Source organism: Seriola aureovittata, chromosome 8, assembly GCF_021018895.1.
Source record: "Seriola aureovittata isolate HTS-2021-v1 ecotype China chromosome 8, ASM2101889v1, whole genome shotgun sequence".
NCBI classification, from domain to species: Eukaryota; Metazoa; Chordata; class Actinopteri; order Carangiformes; family Carangidae; genus Seriola; species Seriola aureovittata.
Window position 1 is genome coordinate 1,882,501 of NC_079371.1, and position 19,141 is coordinate 1,901,641.

Below are 19,141 nucleotides of genomic sequence, written 5' to 3' on the forward strand. Positions count from 1 at the left end.
TTTTACATTTCCTATACTTCACCTTAAATATTGAGAGGCCTACTTCTCAGCCCACTGCTCCTTTCAGGCAAACACAGAAGTGGAAACTTTCAAGAATCGGGGGCATGAAGGACGGAGGATTTCTCCATCCTCGGTTTGTTTCCTTTTTCCCAGGGACTCTGACTGATGCTGTTTTGCAGTTTTTACACTCCATGCGCTCGCCCGCTGACATTTTGCAAAATGTGGGACCAAACAACTGATCTAAGCAGCTGGACGGCTGGTGATGAATGCTGGGAAGCCGCAGCGGGATGCGGAGCATGTGGAGGGGGGGGGGGGGGGGGGGGCTGACAGATCGACGGCAGAGCTGCTCCAGCTCAGGGTGCGGAGAGTTAATCAAGCTTCCTGTGTTTAGATCAGTAGTACAGAGAGCCCCTCCATCACCCCTCCCCCACCACGACACTTTGAAACATACTGTACCTCATTAAAATGCATTCAAAGGTCCTGATACTGGATTTGTTGAGTATTTAAAGCTTAATTACAGTTTGAAATGATGAGGGTTAAACTCAGTCGTGTGTAGAGACGTGATGGAGTCGATTTGATGTGTACAGCTGTTGATTAAGTTCAGTTTATGTGAGTGAGACTGGATGTTTCTAACAGTGGGGTGGACAGGGTGGCAGACTTTGATGCGGCACTGCTGGAGATGCTGCTGCAGAAAACACACAGAGGGAGCCGCAGAGAGAACCAGGCTTCTTATACACATTTCCTCAAACTCTAACAAACTCAAACACTGAAGCTGTGTGACGTTCACGTTGATTGAAATATTCAAACCAAAGACTCTGTGGTTTTTTTACGGCCGCGCCTTTCCAACCAAATGGAAATATTTCTCATGTCTTAAGCGTCGTTTCAGAAGTCTGAAGATTTGAAGAGTCACTATCTTGAAGTGCTTTTGTCACAGGCAAATGGATTTGCTGCAAAAGTGTCGCGCTGCAGTTTGGCACCCTGAAATGTATTTAGATTTGTTTACTCTAAATTCAGACTGACATATTTAGAAACTTTGTGCTCTCCCCTCAGTCTTGCTGCTGCTCACCAGTGTTTACATTTCTGTTTTTTTGTTGTTGTTTGTTTGTTGTTTTTTTGCCCACATGAACTAAGAGTGTGGAAAAACTGTGAACTGTAAGTTTCCTGTATTTAGATCAGTGGTTTTTAACAGGGAGGAAGTCGGGTTCAGAAATACTGAGGTCATGAGAGCCTCAATGTCCTCCTGTATAGAAACGAGCCCACAGGTCGTCTGTGCAGCAGGTTACTATGACATCATAGTTCGGTTTTGTTGCTAGGCAACGTTTAGTGGCCGTAGTAATGAAGACGGGAGCGGAGGGAAACGTGTCGGTGACGTAGTATAAAGAGAGACGAGCTCTGTTTCAGGAGAAGCTCCTATGGGTCGCATCAGAGGGTCGTTGCCTCCGTCATCCTGCAGTAACGTTTGACCATAGACACCCCTCTGCTGGAACTGGGGCCATACTGGTAAATATTAGCAGGTCATTCATTGAAGGAATGGAAGGACTCTCACGTGCTCACAAGAGTAAAAAAGTCGACGAGCTAAAACACGAAGAGCAATAAAAACGTCGTGTTAAAATGGATTCAGGAAACATTAGAAAAGCAAAATGCTGCTGTGATTTCTCCCGCCTTCACTAACTCACTGATCTCTCTCACTGTAATTACTCTGGAGGCCATTCACTGATGTTAAATACATTAACTTCATCAGTGTATTCTCATGCAGAAACAGATTTCACATGAGAGGTACAGTAGTTATATGTTAACTGAGATAAAGCCACAGAGAAGTGGCACCTCTCCTTTTGTTTTATTCCCATTCAGGCTCCAAGAAGAAAAATTGGAGAAACTTCTGCAAGTTTGAACAATGTTCTGCAGCGGAACCCGACTTTAAGCCGGCGACAAGTCCGCCAGAGTTTAAGGTTAATAAAAATAAATCTTGCAGGTTGAGTATGAGGCTAAATGCCTCGTTGAGACAGATGTGTCTTTGCAGCGCGCTCGGCGGCTCCGCGGGCGACTTCCAGTGAAAAACTGTGAACTTAATGGTGCTGCCTGCTTGAATAATGGTTGACGACGGTTTCGAGGAGGTAAGAGCTGATGCAGTGGGACCTAAAAGCTGCTGCTGTTTAACATATGGCTAGGTGCTAATGGAGCCCTCCGGTCGCTTCTGTCTGTATTGTTAACTGCCAGCAGTGAACTTCCAGCCACGGCAGCAGCAGCGACGTGAGACTTCACAGCTTCCCGGAGAAGATAATCTGATGTTAATTACCATGGGGTGCCAATAAATCACTCACAATCATGTCATAAACATGAAGGGGCCCTTCATGCATCATTATGGCTTCACCGAGATGAGCGAGCACGAGCCTTTCGCCATGACACCCGCCGCTTTGCATAAAAGTCCCTTCATTATCCCGCCCCCATCATTTCGCTCACATGACAGCGAAGGCTTCTCTTTAACAGCCTCCATCATGTCTTTCTTCACATTTACTCTCGTCACCGATGTGAAATTACGACGTGCCTCCTGACTGAGCCGGAGCTCCGCACACGGCTCCATAAAGCAGCGTTAATGTGGGCAGGAGGACAGAGGCTGCAGGTAATTATAGACTTCTCAGCTCCTCATTATAATCGATTGCTTAATCGATGCATTTAGAAACATTTTATAAAGTGATTAATTCAATTTGCATTTAAATGATCCACCCATCCTTCTTTCTTTATCCTCTTCATGCCGCTCAGGGTGGCAGGATGGAGCCTATCCCAGCATGCACTGGGTGAGAGGCTGACAGTCATACGGCGCTGAAAAAGTTTCTAATGACAGACGACAGTTTAAAAGACGTAAAACGTGAAATTAGCAGGGCTGCCCTGTGAAAGTCAAGGACTCAGTGGAGCAGCTCCCAATTTAGTCGAAGCAGCTGACTGTTTTTTTGCTGCGTCATTAAACACAGAACAACACAGGAGTACAAACAACTCGGGCTGCAGAGTCCTACACCTCTGCAGAGCAACTGTAATGGACACAGCGGAGAGGGAGACAGAGAAGCAGAGAACAGAGTGTCTTCACTCTTCTTCAGCTGAGTGTTATACAAGTCGACAAAATGACTCCAGAACCAGACCAGACCGCTTTGTACCGCTGGTCGACTGCCATCAGTCGTAATCACAGCTCAGCCTGACAGTGATGGGATTTTTTTCAACAACACAGATCATGTTAGATGACAGTAGTAAAGCGAAAATGTGGGACTCAATGGTTTCTTAAAGGTTAAATCTAGTGTGGAGCAGCTGCTCTGCAGCTTCACTGTACTGTGGTTTAAACGTGTGAATATGAATATTATAGTATTTACATAATTCTGTCTGACGGAGCATTTTGTTTCTCAAAGAATTCGAACTACATCTGCTGAAAAAGATCGCGTGACATGGCCGTCCAGTTCATGATTGGGTTCAACTTTCCAGAGCTTTCAGCCACAACAAAGCCAGACCACATGGTTTTCATGCTCACTATGTAACGAGTTCAGAATTTAATTTGTACCTTGGAAATGTCAGTTTGACTAAACACTCTGAATTCAATATCCACTCCATGTGACATAGTTGAAAGCGCCAGAAATGAGTTGGGATTAATTCATCAAACTGCGATTTTCAAGGTCAAAATATTGATGAAAATAGATTAGCAATAAAGTTATTTTATGAAGTATTTTCTGATATTTAAAAAAAGCAGGAATCACCAGCACATGCCTAAATAAAATGATTCAACTTCGAAACTTAAATTTGGTTACAGCCTCACAACGAACAGCTCAGACATTCAGAGCTAAAATATGCAACTATAATAGTTTTTGTAATGACTGGCTTTTCTGCTTCTTCCTCTTTTTAGTTCTTCTTCTCTTTCTCTTTTTGTGTTGGTTCACTTCTTCTTTAATGGTGCTTGTGGTCAGGACTCTCGGGACCGTCCTGGTAACATAAAGGTAAAGGTCAGATAAGAAATGTCAAATAAAGTAAAAAATAGTTTCCCTGCCTCCCTCCCTCCTTCCTGTAAATCTCCATATCTAACGAGCGTGGAGGTGACTCTAATGACCTGGCTCCGGTCAGCGCCAGCCAATTAGAGCGGCCGAGGAAGGCGACGAGCGAGCTCTGTGTCCTCACAGCAGCATCTGAAGCTCACACTGTTTTCTCTGTCTGAACATCTGGTTTGAATCTGTGTCCGCCTGTTGTAATGTTGACCGTGCTGACGGGTCTATTAGAGGCAGCGTGTGTGTGTCTGTCTGTGTGTGTGTGTGTGTGTGTGTGTGTGTGTGTGTGTGTTTAAGCTGATGCAGGAAATGACACGGCAGCAGCAGGTACAAGGCGCTCCCAGAGCACCCGTCCAAACCGATCAAACGGTACCTGAACTAACCGTGAACGCCGGCAGTTTCATGTTCAGGGACTCGATCAGCTGCTGCTGCTGCTGCTGATGATGATGATGATGATGATGATGATGATAAGAGCCACTGACTTCCAACATGGCTGCCAGAGGGCGAGCTGTTAAACACGCCTGAGTGGAAGCTGTGCAGAGTCTGTCTACGATGCATGTAGTTTATGTTCTAGTTAAATTTACAGTTTTTTTGCACTGAATTTCATCTCAAATGAAGTCCGTCCTTCCAGCAGTTTTAACCTTCTTCTACAACAGTAAAAGTCAGTGTCAGGGAACTTTAACAAATTTTTAGGGTTCATTAAGTTCATCAGATGATCGTGATGTGGATTCTGGACTCATTTTTCCATCTCAAATTATTTAATTTGAAGGAGATTTAAGGCCCTGACAAAATAAAAATAGCCATTTTCACAAGAAAAAAAAGCAAAAACTATATAAAAGTACATAAAAGTTCTTTTGACCCTTATGACTTGACCCTCAGCCGCTGCACCACTGACACAGTAATTCACTGAAAAACATGATTTCTCTGACTTTAAAGGAGCTATTTATAAGTTTTGCTATTGCTACAAAGCCAACGTTAGCATTAGCAGCTACCAGTCTTTGTAAGAGCTTCAGCCATCGTTGCCTTTACAAGACAAGAGGTAATAATGCGTCCCCCAGTGATGAGACAGGCCGACCGGGACAGGGCTAGCTGGCTAGCATGCTAACATAAGAAGTGAAAGAAATAGAAGCAGAACACCTCTGGAGACAGCTGTTGGCGAGTAAAGGAATAACGTTTGATGCTGAACCTGCAACGTTTCCTCTAGACTGGTGAGTAGTCACTGTACACATCTGGAAGAGGAGCTTCATTATCAGCCACACTGGACGAATGGAAACGTCAGTCTCTGTGGTGGTGGGGGGGCTAGCACATTGTGACCCCACTTTTAACCCTCAGCAGTTTTGTTTTCTGGTGTGTAATCACTGCGACAGTCTTACACGGGCGCCAGCACAGCTGAAACTTTTTGTTGTTTTTGCTCGTGCCGTGTGTCAGCAGCGAGGATCAGGAAGGTCAGGAGTAGAGAGCTGCTGTGATGGGTAGAAAGTGTCTGGACTTTAGGACTTTCTACAACAATATGAGACCCTGATTTTTCTGCTGCTGTTATTTCTTGTACTTTTAGTCCGTGATGAGGAGAATCAGCTCTGGGTGACAGTGAGCTCCTGTTTTTTGGGTGTAGACTTGACTGAGGGGCTCTTACTGTTGTAAATTCAGGTGCTTTAGTTGATTATGTTTGCAGCTGGACATCGTTGATCCTCTGGAGAATAAATTAAATAAAGAGAAGGATTAGAGAAAACTGAACCGTCAGTTTATTCTTATGTAAATATGTGAATCTCTATTTTCTTTGGTGTTTCCTCTAAACATAACTGTAATGAGACCACTGCTGCGTCGACACGGTGTCACTGTGATTCCTGCTGCTTTCAGACACACACACACACACACACACACACACACACACACACACAAGGACAATAGAAAAACAAAATGTTAAAATGAATCTGCACCATCCCTCACCCTCTCCTCTGTTGGTCCAAACTTTCTGCTTCATTTGAGCCCAGAGTGCGTCGCATCTCCTCCTCCGCCAAAGGAATCATCTGCCACATTGCATTCTGGGTGTAATGTGCCCCGGGGCAGTATTAGATTTAGCCGGTATCAGCCTTATTTGTTCACTTTACCCAGTCGGGTACACAGCGCACACATGGCGTACAGTGCAGCTCCTCATCTACTTAGCACTCGGCAGATAAGAGCTTTCTTTATCCTGCTTATCTTGCAGAAGATAAAACACACTCAGAGGACGAGTGGAAATGAGATGTGGCGACAAAGCACATCTTTAAAAGGGGAGGTGTTTCTTCATTTCCAATAATGATGGCCTATATAGAGCGTGAAATGCTTCCAACTCAGGGTGAGAGGAAACCGTGCGTGTTTATGTGTGTGTGTGTGTGTGTGTGTGTGTGTGTGTGTGATAGAGATACAACAGCATCATTTGAGTGTAAAAAGCGTTTGGTCAGAATAAGTTAACACATCTAAATGAGCGAAGGGAAGGTTATAGAGGGACAAATCTGAATCCCATTTTCTGCATCGCTTCACCCGTTCGGAGAGGTGCGTGTGTGTATACGAGTGTGTTTGTGGCAGGAGGAGGGTGGAGGAGGAAGGGTGGGTGATGTGCGCTGACGTTCACCGGGACCAAATGTTTGAACAGGAGAGAGCGTGGATGGACGGCCACGCTGCATCATCAGCTGCCCAAACTGCCATGCGACCTCTGTGACTCACATTTTAGTGGAGTGTGTGTGTGTGTGTGTGTGTGTGTGTGTGTGTGTGTCCTCTCCCTGCTGTTGCTGCTGCTGCTTCGGATCTGGTTGCAGATGATGTTTCAGGACGGAGCAGAGTCGCCGTCTGGCTGCTGAAAAATTTCACACCTGACGATGAGTTTGGAATCTCAAACGAGGCTTTCGACGAGTCCTGACAGAAAAGTGAAATTAGAAGATGACAGCAACAAACAGAGAAGGATGTTAGGGTCCAAAATCCTCAAGTCAAACCTTTGTGAAGTTATTCCGCAGACAGGAAGGCAGATGCTGACGCACATGATATTTATCTCTGAACCCAGGTTCTTGAACGTAACCCTAACACAAATGTTGCTTGTGTTTTGTCTTCTTGAATTCAGCATCAAGTAGCTATTGAACAGAATTAATATTAATTTCAATAGCCAGCCTCTCACTTTTTACATGTACACTTAAAATGCAACGGCATGACAAACTAAGGTCAAAATCAGCAGCATTGACCATCTATATAAAGATACTAAGTGGTCGTATAATTGTTCTTCATTAATACACAAAGAGGCCGATCAAACAAACTGATTGGTTGATCCAACACTCAGTCGAGAGATGCAGTGGTGTAGCACAACAACCTGGGGCCTCAGTGCCCCCCCCCCCTTCATACACGCCTACAAACAACAGAAACGGCAGGTGAACACATTAATCTGCTGTAGTTAATGAGATCATAAGTAATGATGCGTTTAAGGAAGTCTGCACAATCCGAAACCCCAACAGATTTCACTGTCTCCATCATAGTCTTTTTACACTTTATTATTATATTTCATAATTAAAGACACCAGACTTTAATGAAATCACAATCTACTCTGTGAATTAAGATGAACTCATTTCCAACAGGTGCTAAACCAGTCTAAAAAAACTCAAAATTCATATTCACGCAACAAAGGTCGTCCTGATATTATTATATTTACACTGAGAACTCAGGAGGAGGTCAGGGGAAATGAATATGTTTAGTCTTCATATAATCTTACTTAAACACACGGGATTAAAAATAAAAAATATTTTCACCCTCCAGAAGCTGCGTTTTGATTGGCTGTCACTCCTCGTGTCTCTGTCAGTTACGTTGGACGGGACGCTGCGGGGGGACGGGGACAGTCAGTCAGCGTTTGACTTCTTGTTTTGTGTCTCTGTCTGCGCTGTAACGTTTCACGTCCTCCCCGTTGTACCCGAACGCCTCGTGTTCCTCATGCCTCCTGTCAGTTCTGTTTTTCCCGGCGTCTCCGTGACGGAGCGAGTGGCAAGTTTGTTGTTATTGACGGTCAGTGAAGATTCCTGCAGCATCCTCCTCCTTTTATTTTGTCTCCTCTTTTTTCTTCCTCCCCTCCTCGCTGTCGTAGACGTGACAGATCGCTGTGAAGCTCCATGACAGCGTTTTATTTATTTATTTATTTTTCCTTGTCTTGTTTCTGTCTGCTGGTGAATATGATGCTTCGCACAAAACATTCCTGAACAGAGCGATTAAAGGGCCATACCACTTCATTTTTCTTTATTACAAATCACACACACTTTACATCTTCGCCGTCCAAAGCGGTTTAGGGAGCAGAGTCTGTGTTTACTTAGATGAGAGTCTCTCAGTCAAATCCACACTGATGAAGATCTTTCAGACACTTCACAGTCCATTTATGAAAACGTTAAATCATTAAATATTAATACATGTAAATTGCATGAATTGAAGTGTGAAGAAGATCATTTCCTCGGCAGAAGCTCAAACAACACGGGCCTGCCTCAGAAGTGATGCTAAAAGTCAGGAATTAAGTTCAAATTCATCAAGCGGGGAGAAAAACTGTTGATAAACACCACGGCGGTCTCAGTGTGGCGGTTTTAATCTGCCAACCAGGGGGTTTCAGAGATTAGACACGTCCCATTGGGAAGTTAATTTAAACGTTTTATATTTCTTGAACATATTTATTTGCAGATACGTCTTTGTTCGGCTTTGTTGAGCAATTCATTTTACATTATCGGGATGTGTCAGTCCTGCAGGGCGTCCTCATACATGATGAAGATAAACATGTTAGTGCAGGATGACTGGTGATGATGTCAGAACTATAAAATTGTTGGATTGAGCTGACCCAGCTGTATTACAGGAGGTAGTTGGAGCTGTGTGCGGCCTACAGACTGTAAACAAAGATGGACGTAGCCTCTGTGACGTCACCCACAGGTTTCTGAAGAGCAGTTTTGAAGCTCAAGGTGAGATGCTCCACCCTCGCTCTACTGTCCACTGATGCATCAAGCGTCAACCCACAGCCAGGTTGATGCTTGATGCAGCCTTTAAGTACCTGCAAACACAACCCAGGGTTATTAAACCTGCTCTTCTGACACTACAAACGAACATCAGTCAGAAGTAAAAAAGTAAAGCACAGTTAACAATTACAAGGTCTTTAAGTATGAGGTTACAATAAACAGGTTTACTCTGCCTTTGTAGTTTTTTATTAAACCACAATTATTGCAGAAAACACAATAACCAACTTTAGCATAAACATTGTGTTTTGTTCTTTTACTTTCAAGTTTCCCAGCAACTCACACGCCAGTCGTAGTAGTAGTAGTAGTAGTAGAGTATGGTGGCCTAGTTGCACCAATCCCAGAAGCAGATGTGATGATAAAATTGCTGGAGCACTGAGGGATGTTGATGCTGTGAAAGAGGACGCTGTTGTCTGCCAAGTGTGTTGACCTGCGTCAGCTCGCAGTGATGTGAGTCATAAACCGCTGGTGTGTGTGTGTGTGTGTGTGTGTGTGTGTGTGTTGCCCTTAAGGTGCAGCGACTGTGCTTGGATTTGAGTGTGAAAGTTCAGCCTTGACCTTAGAAAAACATGCCGGTAGAAAATAACCCTTAACTCCGCACACAAACACCTCAGTCTGAAGAGTCAAACTCAGAGAGGGTCTCTACGTCAACCTAGAAATCATGTTCATAAACAACTCAACTGCAACAGCGAATACATTTTGTTCAAAACGTAATTGTGTTTTCTTTTAATACAATGAGTTAATTAACGTATTAGCGTTAAATTTGTTGTGAAACAGAATGTGGCACAATATTCGTTTTATCTCGATTATCTTGTTTTCATAATCGTTGGAAGACAAAATCATAATCAAAAACTAAAATTGGATTTATCACCCAGGCCTAACCTGGACCAAAGAGCTGCTGTTGTCTAAACCACAGGCAGGACTCTGGATGTGAACCCTGGTTTCTGTTGTGACCATCCACCCCGACCCCGACTCCTCTACCATTGATAGATATAGTAGGTGACAGGGTCACTGGTGTCAGATGTGAGCAGTTGAGAGCTCTGAAAAAAGCTAATAAGTTGACCTTGAGTCAGTATTATTTTGTATTTCATGCTATTTAAAACAGTAAAGAGAGATCAAACAGTTTTTGAAGTGAACCACCAAACGATATTTTTAATTTGATGACATACGGCGGCGTGTGGGCCCGAGGCGACGGTGTGAACTTACATAAAGTAACATAGGAATGTTTTACAGACATCAAACCAACGTACGGAGAAAAGTTTGATAAGATCAGAAACTTACTGAAGCGTGTGTGTGTGTGTGTGTGTGTGTGTGTGTGTGTGTGTGTGTGTGTGTGTGTGTGGGTGTGTGTGTGTGGGTGTGGCAGACATATGGTCTCTCTATAAAGAAGATGCTGACCGGCTTTGCTCACTGCATCTAAATGAGCTATCACACACACACACACACACACACACACACACACAGATAATATACAGCTTCATGTGTGCCCTCTGACCTCTCTGCAGTAGTTTAAATGTAAACAGACTATAAATAGAAAGGGGTGTGTGTGTGTGTGTGTGTGTGTGTGTGTGTGTGTGTGTGTGTGTGTGTGTGTGTGTGTGTGTGTGTGTGTGTGTGTTTTATCAGTGCGACCAGCAGCTCTGTAGCACTGATCTATCACATAAGTCACTGGGGCCCCTGCTGCCTATTGATCTGGCAACCCTCCCTGACACACACACACACACACACACACACACACTCTGATCGCCTGCCAACTCGTTCACAGAGCACCGTCCATACAGATGGTCTGAACTGATGAGGAGAGAGAGAAAGGGATAGAAATAAAGTAGAATCATCAGCACCAACAATATACCCCCCCCCCCCCCAGCCTCCCCACCCTCCTCCCCCCTCCTCTCGTTCCCTACCTTCTGATTTCCTCTCCTCTCTCTTAGGTAACTGACAAACTATGACAACATCAGTTTAATTATTGATTAACAGTGTCCGCATTGATCAATTAAGGACAATAAACTGACGTTAAAGTCAAACTGATATTTAAATAATATATAAGCTTTGGTTTTGGACGTATTTGTGAAAACGCCGTCTAAGCCACAAGTGTCTGAATAGACGTTTCCCATGGCAACGGTTAGCGGACAGCTAAGGTCAGGAATACACTGGACGCGTGGCGACTGCGGAACGTCTTGGTTTTTTTCATTTTGGCGTGCACGTTAGAGGCTTAGAGCGCACATGACATCTAGACCTTCAGCGTCTCACAGCCGCTATAGTTGTCAATGTCTAGTCTGAATCTGAGTATCACACAGACATGAAAAAATATAAGTAGTATAGACAATCAATGAACATTTTCACTGACGTTTTCTGTCAAAAATAAATCAATCAGAAATCTAAAAGTCAGTAACCTGTAAACTCTGTGTAGAGAGACAGAGCTGGAAGTAGCAGCTGGTGTGAACACACACGTGCTTCTCCGCAGCAGTTCAGCGACGCAGCAGGGGGAGTTCCCGCCATAAGAGACACTGTTGCTAGGAGACGACTGACTGAAGGATGTCACACCGTATATAGACATAAACACTGTACATAAGGTTCAATAGATTTTGAACAGATGATATATTTAGACCTGTAATAGGACGTAAACACTCTCTCTCTCTCACACACACACACACACACACACACACACACACACACACACACACACATGCAAGTTCCGGTTCAGGTTTGGCTGCAGGCATTTTTGTTGACCTTTGAACTCGGGGTAGTAGCTCAGACATGTAGTGGGACGCTGGGAGAAAGGTGTGCGTCTGTGTCTGTGTGTGTGTGTGTGTGTGTGTGTGTGTGTGTGTGTGTGTGTGTGTGTGTGTGTGTGTCTGTGTGTGTCTGTGTGTGTCTGTGTGTGTCTGTGTGTGTCTGTGTGTGTCTGTGTGTGTCTGTGTGTGTGTGTGTGTGTGTGTGTGTGCGTCTGCGTCTGTGTCTGTGTGTGTGTGTGTGTGTGTGTGTCTGTGTGTGTGTGTGTCTGTGTGTGAGAGAGAGAAGGTCAACTGTGGCCTGAAGCAGAAAAACACAGTCACCTCTCTGGTCTCTGTTCATCACAAACTCTCATTCATTTTTTTGTTTTCATTGTCCTTCCTTCCTTCCTTCCTTCCTTCCTTCCTTTCCTTCTTGCTTTATTCATCTCTTCAGTCCTTGTCTTCTTTGTTTCTGCTCCTCAGTGTATCTCTATCCTCTCTTTTTTGACCCTGTAATACCCAGAGACATAAAGTTTGTACCTGTGTAGGAACAAGCTTGTGTAAAAATTTACTTCCTTTCTTTTCACACCGAACAGCAAATATCAGACGTTCCTCTCGAGCAGATCAATGGAGGAAACACTCGATGACTGATTAGTCACTTATCTCTTCCTGTGAAGGCGCCAAACATTTTCTGGATCTGTCGTCTTAGTCGTGTGTGTTTGCTAATTCGTTAGTCTGTTCGGGTTTCTCAGCAGCTCAGGAGCATCTCCTCCGACTCTGGAAGCTTGAAATGGGCACGAGTCAACGTTTTTTATTTTCAGTTTGCACTTAGATTTGTTGATGATGTTATCTGCACTGCTACCTTTAAAGAATTTGGTTTATTCCAACTTATTTTAATAGCTTTGTGCATCATTTCCTTTTTTTCTTTTTCACAACTTGTTACTGATATTATAATAATACTTGTACAGGAACAGAAGACAGTCTTTTAATTTCATAGGGTGAGAGTCTATTTCTTCCAGTATTTTCCATATTGTTCATATCATATTCGTAAGGTAAAGGTCAGTTTTCTCCACGCTGTTTATTCCGCTGACAGCTGCAGTCCAGTCGTGCGTGGTTGGAAGGTTTTTTTCTGAACCTATTTCCATGTTATGATTTTCTCGGAGAACGTCCTCCTGTAAAAAACGACCCCGCAGGTCATCTGTGCAAGCAGCTTATTATGACCCACTGTTAGGTTTTATGGTGAGAAAACCCTCAGCAGCTGGAGAAATTATGACGGGGGTAACGGAGGAAGTTGGATTGTGGAGTAATATAAAAATATAAAAAGCAACCAGTCCAGTTCATCTGCTGTTGGTCGTATCTCAGACTACAGACAAGCAACGTGTTGTTTCCTAAGGAAGTATTCATCCTGTGCCATAACTTTCTTCAGGTAAAATCTCCTTCTATTCCAAATACTTTTAATTTTTTATCCTCTTTAACAATCTCAAAAATGAAAAGTCAGGCCCAGACGATTTGAAAATGTTCATCCATTTGTCCAGAGTGTTGGTTTTGTCCCTGAAAACGTCTTTATATAAAGTTCAGCGTATGTTCTTCCACTCAAGCTCTTGACAGGACTTGAGTTGATGGTCTTTCCCGTCATCTCCACGTCTGATTCTCTCTCCCGTTTCCTTTCGACGTGGTCAGTCAAGTCGTCTTTGGGGTTTGTATTTTACTTGACTGTCACTTCCATCTGTTGAAACTTTCACGGACTGGACTGAATTGGTTTGATACTATCAAGGATTAAAAAAAAAAAAAACACCTTCTCATTCGATACAGAGGAAGTAAATGAGCCAATAAACATGCAGCGTGCTTGGACCAAAATCTAATAATGCTGGTGATCAGAATCAGTATGGAAGTCTTGGTATCAGTATCAGCCCTGAGTTTAATACCCAGCCTTATTTCCAGCAGTGCACACATTCCTCATTCTCTTTAAACTTTTATTTCATATGCTTTTTTATTTATTTTTACTCTCCTTTACGTGATTATTTGCAGCTTTTACACTGTAACGATGGACAGAGGACGGATGGACCAACTGTACCTGCATGTCTTTCTTCCTCTAGTGTTTTTTTTAAACACACACTCACTCAGAAAGAGTCAACTTTGATCCCAGCAGGTCCGGTCCCTCTCTCTCCCCGCCGGCTGTAGATGCTTCAGAGAGGGAGAACAAAGACTTATGGGACATCGGGGCTGAGAGAGAGAAACACAGAGAGAGAGAGGGAGAGACAGATGTAGGTAAAGAAAAGAAAAGAAGCTGAGAAAAGATGGAGAAAAGATGTGAGCGAGCAACAAAAGGAAGGAAGGACGAAAGATAAAAGACAGATGGACAAGAGAAGGAAGAAACTTGGAAACAAAGTAAAGTGGGAAAAAAAGAAATCAGATAAAAGACGGATAGAATAAAGGAAAAGATAAAGAATTGATGGAAGGATGGAGGAGAAAGACATGGTTGTTGTTTTGGTTTTCTATTTCTCCACATGTTGAGCTCTGGAGTTATCTGCAGGGTAAATTAAATGTTTCTGTATTATATTCTGTGATTTAATGAATTACGTCAAAGAGAAAAGTGGGAGTGGAGTCAGGTTGTTGGTTTCAATTCAGGGAAAAATATAGTGGTTTTTATTTAATTCTTCTAATAACTTCTTCAGGTGTCAAGGTTGCACCAGTAAGACACTCGAAGACCCTCAACACTAAGGGGAAAAAAGAAAGTGGACCTTGGATTTTAGTCTTACTTCTATCAAAGCACTCTTTCACTTTAGCTTGGAGGACTTTTATTTTGTTAAATACTTTAGATTCTTGTGCTTTTGATGCAGGAGAGTGCTCTGGGTTTTCAACACCGGCGATGTATTCTGATTATCTGGTTTATCTGGTTGCTACGCATCCTCATCTGCTGTTCTGTTTGATGGCGTGCCGCAGAGCGCTGTGTCAGGGCCCGCTTGGTTTGCCGTCTACGCATCTCGTCATTGACCTTTAATCCTTATATGCTCACATTTAAAGTTTATTTTTCACCTCTTAAACAATATTGTCTGCCCCAAGGTCCTTTGAGTAGCTGTTAAGGAGCTTTTGAGCACAACACATGATCTTGTTGTCGTGGAATTGATTCATTTTTCTGAGAACTCTTGTCGGTGTTGGCTTAAAAGCAAACTCCATCTTCAGATGAAGGTCATATGGTGGAATCAAAAGCTCCAGAACAGATATGTCTGTGCTGGAGCTTTATATGATAGTTTGATAGTTCCCTGCAGGTTTAATGCAGCTGAAAGAAACTCTTACAAAACATGAACATTGACATTTTATAAATTCCTTTTTTTCGACAGGACTCAGGAGGTTGAATTGAAATGCACAAAAGTCAGATGCTCAACCACCATCCCACCACAGGCCGCACTTCCTCCTGTGTGTAGTAGACAATCGCTAATACTTCTCTTTTATCACACGTAGAATACTGTAACTCTCTTTTCACCTGTCTCGCGAAGTCATCCCTGAATCTCTGAAAAAGCGACACGGTTTAATAAAAAGTCTGAAGACACTGAGGTCCTAAACTTTGGAGCTCAGTAAGTAGCTCAACCTATATTATCTTATCTTTATTTGATGTCTCGCCTCTTTCTTTTACTTCACGTCTGCTCTAGAAAAGATGGTATATGAAGTAGATAAACTTCACTTCCCTTCTTCCCCTCTGCATTATGCAGCAGTGTAGATCCCTCTCCCAGCCAGCCCGAGTTGCACTGAACCAGTTTTTCTGCATGAAGTTTAGTTGGAGGAGCAGTTTTCCTCCAGAGAGCAGCATCGCTGAGCTCCATCTTCAATGCGCAGTGACGGACTCCACGTCTGTTACTTTTAGATTTCCAGCAAGGGAGAGAAGAAGAAGAAGAAGAAAAAAAAATGTCTGTCACACTTTATTTCCTTCATTAAAAAAAGAAAACTTCATCTCACTGTAGAGAATGACACAAAGTCTGACGGGGAAGTTTATCTGCAGCCTTCCTCCTGTTTCTTTTCTTTTTTTTTTTACTGAGTAAAATTATCTCTCTGCACACTTTCAGTTCCTTTTCAAGACGATCTGAGAGTCAATAGAGCCGGTTTCTCTCCGTAGGAGGAATAGAGAAAAATCATTGTTGAAATAAGGACGTATTCTGATGCAAATCTCTGGCGTCGTCTGAATTTATGAGTAAACATAAAAAAGGAGGGTAGTTATAATTTATTATGTTCCTCATTTTGCTCAAGTGTGTGAATCTTCTCCTTCATTTTGCTCCAGTTTCTGTCATTATTTTTTTCTTTTTACATGTTGATTTATATTTGTCAAAAGGTAAAATAAGGACATTATTAGTTATTTTAATTTTAAGATGCTTTAAAGGCCGAAAACTGGTCAAGATTAATGTCATTGAATTTAACAAGGGAGTCTATTTACTCCTCAACTCTTTGCACATGAAGACAAAACATTGCTGGCATTTCTTGTAGGATAAGTAAGAACAGATTTCCCATGAGATCAGTTTAAGTTGATCCACCTGAACACAACAAAACATTGTCATTGTGCTGGCGCTGCACGCTCCTCAACACGCCTGTCACATGTTGTTTTCTGCGACTGGTCATACATGTCAGCATCAATCTGCGCGTGGCGTCGCTCAGGCGAGCGAGGAGGAATATGAGAACGCGTCAGTCAGCCGCAGGTAGACTGCTACTGTCAGATCAAAACAGGAAGCGGCTCGGAGCGGAGCCGCTGACAGTCGTCACGCTGAGCTCACAGGCTCGAGTCTGGAGTCGTGGAAAAGACAGATGATGATGAGTGAGGAAACATGAAAACCTGCAGCTGACAAAACAGAGAAATACACTCTGATCACTGAGGGATGTTCTGATGGAGAGAGTGTTAACACGACTGAAGGCTACGACTCATGAGATGGATGAAAAAATAAAAAACTCTGCTCTCTCCTCTGGTGGAACAAAAATGTGATGTTTGTCCTGAGGGTGGTGCTTGTAAATCAGAGGGTTTGATCGATGTACGGCGGCCATTTTTAGTTCCGTTTGGTATTCCTCGTTCTGTTCTGTCATGTTGATCAAATACATTGATTAGAGAGCAGCATGAAGGTCTGGGTGGTGTCTCAGAGCACTTTTTATTTTTTGTTTTGCATGCTAACGTGCTAACACGCTAACATTAATGTTGGCATTAACAGATGGGATCGATTATTAGTTATTAATCAGTCAGTCACATTAGTCCAGTACATGAAGCTTGTGGTGGATGATATCACAACAATACTACTGATTACATGGAGTAATACCAATGCACATTTTTTCATGGTATATATTAGTACATGCTGTATATTGTATTACATGTACTATTTACTAATCTGCATCTCCATGTACATCCAGTACTTTCAGTATCCTGCACATTGTTCCTGTGCTTCTGTTTATCCACCACATCCTGTATAACATCTTCAACATGCAGTTCATTAATGGTCTCATCTTCATCATCATTACATTGATCCATGGGCCGCGAACGTATTGTAAAACAGTAGCTTACAATTTTAGTGAAAAGATGTAACTATAAAACAAAATAAAAAATATAAATATAACTAATATTTTTAAATGATGAACTCTTTTCATTATTGTTTTTTTTTCTCCTCAAATTATCATTATCATTAAAATGTAAAAGTGCTCTGAGAACACATTATTCGACGTCCGTAGTGTAACGAGGTCGGACGTGGGCCGACAACATTTTTGAGATTTTCAAGTGGGAAACGTTACGTATATATCGATCTATATAAGACACAAGTTACAAGTTCATCTTCTGAAACAAGTACTACATGTAGTACATCCTCTAGTACCTGCAGTACAGACAGGATATTATATATTTACTCCAGGAATCAATTTAGATTTTGCCGATTGTAAAACTGCTCATTCTATTTCTATGATATTTTACCAATTTGTTTCAATTTCAGTTTGTTTTGTCGTGGTTAACTGAGTTTAATTCAGCTTTATTAAGCTTTATTGAGCTCAATTCAGTGTGATTCAGTTTGACTTTGTGAGTTTCTGCTGTTAACTGTCCTATTTTTCTTTTTTATTAAACAGTAACTGAAACAGTTGGATGCTTTAACTGGAACATCAGCAGCTCATGATGCCAAAGTGATCATTTCCCCCCATGTTTTTTTTTGCCAAGGGTTACACACACACACACACACACACACACACACACACAAACACACACTTCTAAATGTAAAGGAGCAGCTCTCAGTTTGTTCTTTTGCAGTGACAGAGTAAAAAAGATTGCGAGGTCCCATTAATAAGCCTCTGCTCCCTCCTCATCACCACCCCCATATGTCCCCCCTCCACATGATCCCCAAATGCATCTTGGGAAATGGCAGCAGGAGCTACAGCCGCGGGCTGCGATGCTGCAAATTTATTCACTTTTGTAGGATAATTGAATTTTTCCTTCATAGTAGGCCGATTCCACTGGGGTGTAAGTATGAGTGAGTGTGTAAGAGTGTGTGTGTGTGTGTGTGTGTGTGTGTGTGTGTGTGTGTGTGTGAGTGTGTGTGTGAGAGTGTGTGTGTGTGTGTGTGTGTGTGTGTGCGATCTTTTTTTTCCTCTGGACTATTAATAATTGACTGGTTGGCATTTCTTTCACTCTGCAGATTCATTTCACCTCGTCGCTAATTCAGTCCTTTCTCAGATCTGATCTCAGATTTTTCATTTTATTTATTTTATTTTCCGGTCGGTTGATGTTATTTACAGTCGGGACGAACGCGGACGTTTTCAGTTACGGGGGAGGGTCACTGAGTTTGGTTCACTGTCTCAGCTTCCTGTTTGAAGTGCGAGTGTGCGAGTTAACTTCAAGAGACAGGCGTAAACAGGAACACTTTAAACCTGCAACATTAGTGACTGTTTGATGCATGGAAAACAACATTGACAGGTCTGGAAGTCCGGTCTGACAGCCAATTCACACAAGAGTCACGTCTCTCCGTCTCAGCAGGAACATGAAAGGAAAAAAAAAAAAATCACTTTTCTTTTAAACAATCTGGGGCTGATTACACTCGTTTTGTCGATCACTCGTATCAGACATGATCACGTTTTACAGCCTCACAACAGAACGTGTGGTCCTGGAAGACGCACGCTGTAGTGCTGCAGTTCTGATTTGGGTTTTTAGTTTTAAAAGTGAGAAATACATATTTATAATATCTATATGTATATATAGAAATTAAAATGGACTTTATTTCATATGACAAAATGTGACGTACTCTTAGGGACATAGGAACCAAAGATCATGGGTGATTATTTATTTATAGCTACATAACATTATTAAACCACAACCATTGGAGAAATGTAGATCCATGTTCTTCAACATGTTCACACACGATTCTCCTGGATCCTTTAATGGATCTGTAGATTTCTGTTGTGA

General features: G+C 42.5%; 1 protein-coding gene across 3 annotated transcripts in view; it reads left to right on the forward strand.

Moving 5' to 3' along the window:
• pcdh1b (protocadherin 1b) overlaps positions 1–19,141 on the forward strand; it is a 190,868-nt gene that overhangs the window by 156,427 nt on the left and 15,300 nt on the right. The window lies entirely within an intron of this gene.